The sequence below is a fragment of the Neomonachus schauinslandi genome, chromosome 6 (genome assembly GCF_002201575.2).
Source record: "Neomonachus schauinslandi chromosome 6, ASM220157v2, whole genome shotgun sequence".
Lineage (NCBI taxonomy): Eukaryota > Metazoa > Chordata > Mammalia > Carnivora > Phocidae > Neomonachus > Neomonachus schauinslandi.
The window spans coordinates 714529-721943 of record NC_058408.1 but is presented as its reverse complement, the minus strand read 5'-3'; positions in this window follow the sequence as shown (position 1 = coordinate 721943).

Below are 7415 nucleotides of genomic sequence, written 5' to 3'. Positions count from 1 at the left end.
GTTGGGTGTAGAGATTATTAAAACAAATAAATAAATAAAATAATGCGGCTGCTCTGTGTTTGTAAGTCGACAGCAAGCACTGTGGGGAAGGCTCCTGTAAGGGGACAAACCAGGCCACGATGGAGGACGGCAAGGCCACGCAAGCCCAGGAACCAGGTCTGGCAACTGGACCCCTGGAGAGGCCCCCACCCAGACGCTGCAGATGCCACAGGGGCTCCTGTCCCATCTTACTGTCAAGTGACAGGTGGGACCAGCCCACCAAGAAGGGAGGGGAGTCAGCCCCAGCGCCCGATCAGGTGCCAGGTGTTCCCCGAACCCACCCCTTTGATTGACTACGAGTTCACCGATCGGGTCAAAATGAGTTACTTCATGCTCTGTGCCCCAACGCCGTTTTCTTCTCTCTGTCAGATAAAAACATGACAAGTCCATCTTTTATTATGGCAAGTTATTTACACATCTTATTGGTTATGTGGTTTGGTATCTGGGGGCAACAGGACATGCATTCAGCTCTTGGCTGAGGATTCAACCTCCAGCGCCTCACCCCCAAGACGGAGACACCGGCCACCCCCAGAGCTGTTATAGGAATTTAACAACACCACACCACCGCAGCATTTGGCCTATTTCCTGCAGCATGCCTGATAATGAAAATACAGTACGTGGCACAGAAGGAATAAGGTACAACTGGGCAGAGAAGGTTGAGTTTGACCGCTTGGCAACGGGGCACCAAGACCAGCAAACTCTTTTTTTTTTTTTTAAGATTTTATTTATTTATTTGAGAGAGAGAGAATGAGAGACAGATAGCAAGAGAGGGAAGAGGGTCAGAGGGAGAAGCAGACCCCCCGCCGAGCAGGGAGCCCGATGCGGGACTCGATCCCGGGACTCCAGGATCATGACCTGAGCCGAAGGCAGTCGCTTAACCAACTGAGCCACCCAGGCGCCCAAGACCAGCAAACTCTTGCCAAATGTTCGGCCTGCAGCCAGGGCCCCACAAAGGTTAGTTCCTCTCATCCTACATCCCACTCTGAGCTGGGGGCAAGAACTAGGTTATCTGTCTTAAGCATACTGAGCCCCAAGCACAATATTTTGCCTAATGTACAAAATAAAAATGTTCAAAAAAAAGCTAGGGGCAGATTAACTCAGTAGATGACACTTCCGTTTTCCATTCTTCTGTATTTCAGATGCGCTTATTACAAATTTCAAGTTCTCGAGTTGCTCTGTAATTATTTCAGGTTCGATGGCCTGGCCTCCCCACACAGACAAGAAGATTCTGGGGGTCAAACACCACTGCTTATGCTCTACTCTCTAAGCACACAGCCAACTGATTGAACTGATTTGTTTCAAAATGAGACAGTGTGGTGTTTTGGCTGAAACGCACCCCTCCCTATGACCCAAGGCCTGGCGGTTGCACCCCGACAAGGCCCCTCCCCCCAGGTTTACGTGGGATGGGGAGGAGGGACAAAGCTCGCAGGACACAGGACCTTCTGCACCCAAACCGGCCAAGCCCACGGCAGACCTCGAAGGGTTCGTCAGCCTCGCCCCCAACCAGCAACAGTGTGCAGAGTCATCATTCTAAAATCTCTTTTAAAAGTGGTAAAATTAAGTTACTGGCAAGTTAATAATAAGTCATACGTGGGACAAGCAAAGATAAGCGCTGTTCACAGATTGAAGAACCTCAGAGCTCTCCAGCGGAAGACCGCCAGCATACACTTCTCTCTTTTCCTGGATCCTAAGACGAGAAACAGCGTACAGAGGCGTAAGTTTAGGGGCTTTAGAGAGGTCAGAGCATGTGACAAGTGACACATTTTCTTCAGTGGGAACACCCCCCCAAACATTCCTCCCCTTGTGAACAGTAAATGCTTATGCCATGCCCAACCATTTGGCAAACACCTGGCCGTGTCCTGGGAGCAACCCAGTGCTAAGCGTTGAGACGAACGCCACTGCCTTCCAGGTGGAAGGGCTGGGGCTGGGGGTCAGAGCACACCAGCAATCCAGTGCCCTCAGGGACGTCTTAGTGATGTGGGCAACAAAGGCAGAAGAAAAATGATTAGATTTCCTTACGCCCTGCAGCCCACTGACGAGTCCCTGAAACAGGCAGAGTGACCTTCCTCCAGGGACTCAGCTGCCTCGATGTTAATACTTTGCTGAGAGCAAAAGGCAACCTTAGCCTGAACTGCCCACCCCCTCAGGATCCTTTAAGTCTACTTCAAGATCTAAAAATTCCTTTGGGGGCGCCTGGGTGGCTCAGTTGGTTAAGCGACTGCCTTCGGCTCAGGTCATGATCCTGGAGTCCCGGGATCGAGCCCCGCGTCGGGCTCCCTGCTCAGCAGGGGGTCTGCTTCTCCCTCTGACCCTCCCCCCTCTCATGCTCTCTCTCTCTATCTCAAATAAATAAATAAAATCTTTAAAAATAAAAAAAATTCCTTTGGAAACTTCCTTTATCTCTAAACCCCCAAGATAACATGTTGACAATCATCCCCAAGCATATGACCCACCGATACACATCTGGAGGGTCTCATGACTCCTCAGGTTTTACTAAACAGTAATAAATGACCTTCTCCCAACAACAGCTAGCCCCCCTCAAGGTCCTGGAAACCTTGTTTCCGAAATTCCTTAGAGACTGACGCTATCCCTAACCCCCTCCCAATGTGAAAGTATATAATCAGCCACTCCGCATGACTCCGGTGCAGCTCTTTCTGCCCACGGGTCCTGTCCCTGTGCTTTAATAAACCACCTTTTTGCACAAAAGACATCTCAAGAATTATTCCTTGGCCGTCGGCTTCGAACCCTCCCATCTTTCCTACATCGTAAGGAAGGGTTTCAGGGCCATAGGGTGTTTGGGAGCTAACGTGAAGCTGAGGAGAGACGGAAGGGTGCAGCGCATGAGGGAGGCTGAAGACGACCCAGGCAGAGGGATGGCACCTGCAAAGGCTGGTTCGGGGAGCTGCGTGTTCCATGTGGGCAGTGGTGAGCGAGGAGGCAGGAAGTCAGGGGGAGCGCCCCATCGAGCTCACGGTGTGTTCTGCAGGGCTCAGGGGTTTCAGCCAGGGAGGTGACATCAGCCCCTCAGGGCTTGAGGAAGACGGCTCCGGCACGGCGGAGGGTGACAGGGGAGGAAGGAGGGAGGAATACAGGAGAAGCAGGAGGCAGGAGCAGGTGCCCAGTGGAGTGGCAGGGGTCTGCGCCGTGGCCGGGGCGCGGGAGCAACGCCACGGGAAACCAGCACACAGCGGACGGGGGCCCGGGCAGAGGCTGGACGGGCCCCACGTTTCAGGCCCGAACAGACACGGAGCACGGGGATCCAGGTGATACCGACTGAGGGTCCCGGCACCCACCGAGCCCCAGGCTGACCCACCAGAGACCCCTGCCCCTCCAACACCGCATTCTTCCCGAGCGCTTCAGCAGAGGTGCGAAGTCCTGCTGCTCCAGCACCCGCCGCACACAGGTCTCGGCCTCCCGGGCCCCGAGCCCAGAACCCCGCAGGAGCCTCTGCGCCCTTCCTCCTGCCAGACCGGGTTCCGAGCCAGGAAGCCCCCGACTGCGCGTTCTCAGTCGCTAACAGTTACAGCACACTTAGGGCAAAGCCGGGGGTGACTCCTGAGCTCCAGCACAGTGAGGCAGGCACAGGGGAAAGGCAAGGCTGTGGGGTGGAAGAAGGATTGCTCATCAACAAAAGGAAGCAACTCACATGCTGCAGTCCCTTCCAGCAGGCTCTCCTGCCAAGCTGGTGACAGGATGACAGGACGATTCGCCATCACATAACTCCTGAAGGGGTCCTGTGGCAGGCAGAGCAACAACCCCCCAAAGTGGCCAATGTCCTAATCCTCGGGACATACTAAGGTTTCCAGTCAACAGTCCAATGTGGGGAGAATGGTGTTCACACCACCATACAGTTCTCCAGACACCCAGCTTGGTGTCCTACCATTCAACTCCATTCTGGCAAGGTCTCCCCAGAGGTAGCATCAGACCCCACAGGTTAAGTGCATGATGGCCAACCCCCACCCTTCAGACACCAGTTGCAAGCCCAGCTTGTCCCCTGTGCTTCTGGCTGACCAGGTATAGATTGGAGGGTCCCACCACCCCTTCCTTGGGTTCAGTTAATTTGCTACAGCGGCTCTCGGATCACAGAGAAGCATTTTCCTTACTAGAATGCCGGTTTATTATGAAAGGCTAGAACTCAGGAATAGTCAGGTGGAAGAGATGCAGAGGGTAAATCCGCATGGGAAGGAGCACAGAGCTTCCGTGCCCTCCAGGCGCACCACTCTCCCCAAACCCCCATGCGCTCACCAGCAGGAAGCTCTCAGAACCCTGTCTTTTGGGGTTTTTATGGAGGGTTCATTACCCAGGCATGATTGATTAAGTCATTGGCCCTGGTGATGGATTCGACCTCCAGGCCCTCTCCCCTCCTGGGGTGTGGGGGGGCCTCCAATCAGAGGGTTGGGGCCCTGGCAACCAGCCTCCATCCTTAGGTTACCTGGCAGCCTTCCTGGCCACCTCATTAGCATAACCAAAGACACCGTTAGGGCTCTTATCACAGGAAATTCCATGGATTTTATTTTTTTATTTTTTAAAGATTTTATTTATTTATTTGACAGAGAGAGAGACAGCGAGAGAGGGAACACAAGCAGGGGGAGTGGGAGAGGGAGAAGCAGGCTCCCCGCTGAGCAGGGAGCCCGATGCGGGGCTCGATCCCAGGACCCCGGGATCATGACCTGAGCGGAAGGCAGACGCTTAACAACTGAGCCACCCAGGCGCCCCAATTCCATGGGTTTTAGGAGCTCTGTGCCAGGAAGAGGACGAAAACCAAATATATATTTCTTATTATAAACCACAATATCACACCATGGGTATGTTTGGTCACATGACAAGCGGAAATCGAGTTGCTTATCAGCTGATAAAACAGACAATGGGGGGGGGCTAACGTAGTCGCAGGGGCCCTGGAGAGTGGGAAAGGTGTGGCTGAGAAGTGCAGTGCCGGCCCCTCCGGAAGCTGGAAAGGCAAGGACTCGGGTCTCCCTGGAACCTCCTGACACCTCGATTTTCGCCCAGCGAGACCCACGTCAGACTTCAGAACAACAGACGTGTTGCTTGTGTTGTTGAAACACTAAAAAGAGGAAATATGTTACTGCAGCTCTGAGCGCAGCCCGGAGACCTGGGTCGCGGGAATCCAAACACCCAGGCCAGAGGTCCCAAGGGTGTGACATACAGCACTCAAAGCACCTGCCACATTTTAGACAGCAGCTGTGTTTCTCTGTGCAGAGTTCATGGGTGCGTTCCTATGACCTTGTAGAGGATTATTTCCCCATTTGACAGATGGAAAAGGCAAACCTCAAGGACATCACATGACTTGCTTCTGATTATAAGAGACTGAGGGGGCGCCTGGGTGGCTCAGTCGTTAAGCGTCTGCCTTCGGCTCAGGTCATGATCCCAGGGTCCTGGGATCGAGCCCCGCCTCGGGCTCCCTGCTCCGCGGGAAGCCTGCTTCTCCCTCTCCCACTCCCCCCTGCTTGTGTTCCCTCTCTCGCTGTGTCGCTCTATGTCAAATAAATAAAATCTTTTTAAAAAAAATAATAAAAAATAAAAGAGACTGAGGTAACAGGTCTGTGACTCTAAATACTTGGTTCTTTTCCTACAGAGAACTGTCAAAGTCATTTTAAAGGGATTTTTTTTTTTAGGAGAAACATAAATTAAAACATTAAATTTTGAAAGAAAGTGGTAATTCCTCTAAATCGTTCCCAGCTGTGGGAGGAAGTGAGTGCTTAGCGGCAACCACACGGAAACAGAGCTACAAGTCATTAAGGTGATCGGAAGACGCGGGTATGGATGAATAGAGAGGTTCACGGGCAGAATCGGGGCTGCAGCATGAGGACCAATTTCCTAGTAACCCCTGGAAAATCTGTGGGCTGGAACAGGGCTGGCACCCACTTTCCCAAGCAAAGGCCCACCCTAAGTCTTTCAAAGATGCCTTTAAGGGTCTGCTGGGGCTTCGCTAAGCTGTGACTACTCACAGTCTCATTTAATCCTCATGGAAACCCTAAGAGCTAGGCAATGCTACTCACAGTGCAGGTGAAGCCTTGGAGCTCAGAGATGAAGACCTGGCAATGTGTCCAAGGTCATGCCATCTCTGCTCAGTCACAGACAAGCCTGTGTTTGAATCTAGACCATAGAACCTCAAAGTCATGAGCTTCCATTCTATTGGTCTGGAGTAGTATCCTATACTATACAAAGAACTCATGTAACTCAACAACAAGAAGACAATAAAGCATTTAAAAAGTGGGCAAATGGGGCGCCTGGGTGGTGCAGTAAGTTAGGCGCCCGACTCTTGGTTGGTTTTGGCTCAGGTCGTGATCTCAGGGTCGTGGGAGCCCCAGGTGGGGATCTCAGTTCATTGTCCGGTCCGCTTAAGACTATCTCCCTCTGGGGCACCTGAGTGGCTCAGGCCGTTAAGCGTCTGCCTTGGGCTCAAGTGATGATCCCAGGGTCCTGAGATCGAGTCGGGCTCCCTCCTCAGCAGAGAGTCTGCTTCTCCCTCTCCCTCTACCCCTCCCCCCCATTGGTGCTCTCTCTCAAATAAATAAATGAAATCTTAAAAAATCAAATTTTAAAAAAAAGACTGTCTCCCTCTCCCTGTGCCCCTCCCCCCTTCTGCGCACGTGCACACTCTCTCAAATAAATCTTTTTAAAAATTAATTAATTAATTTAAAAAATTTTTAAAAAGTGGGCAATCTGATAGACATTTCTCCAAAGATACACAAATAGCCAAAAAAACACATGAAGACCCTCAACCTCTTCAGCCATCAGGAAATGCAAGTCAAGGCCATAAGGATACCAGTCAAACCCGCTCAGAGGGCTGTAACTAAAGAAACAGGCAATAGTAAGTGTCCAGAATACAGAGAAATGGAAACCTTCACATTGCTGGTAGGAATGTAAATGTTGCAGCCTCTTTAACAGTTTGGGAGTTTCTCAAAAAGTTAAACAAAGAATTCCATATGACCCAGCAATTCCACTCCTAGTTGTCTACTCAAGATAAATTAAAACCTATGTCCACACAAAGACTTGTTCACAAATGTTCACAACAACACTGCTCATAAGAGCCAAAAGTGGAAACAACCCCAACGTTCATCAGCTGATGGATGAATGGATAAATCAGATATTGTATATACACACAACGCAGCATCATCTGGTAACATAGAAGAACTGATAAATGCTACAAGGTGGATGAATGTCAAAAACATGATGCTGGGGCGCCTGGGTGGCTCAGTCAGTTGAGCATCTGACTTCAGCTCAGGTCATGATCCCGGGGTCCTGGGATCCAGCCCTGGGTGGGGCTCCCTGCTCCAAGGGGAGTCTGCCTCTCCCCTCTGCTCTGTGCTGTCATTTTTTCTCTCTCTCAAATGAGTAAAATCTTAAAAACAAAC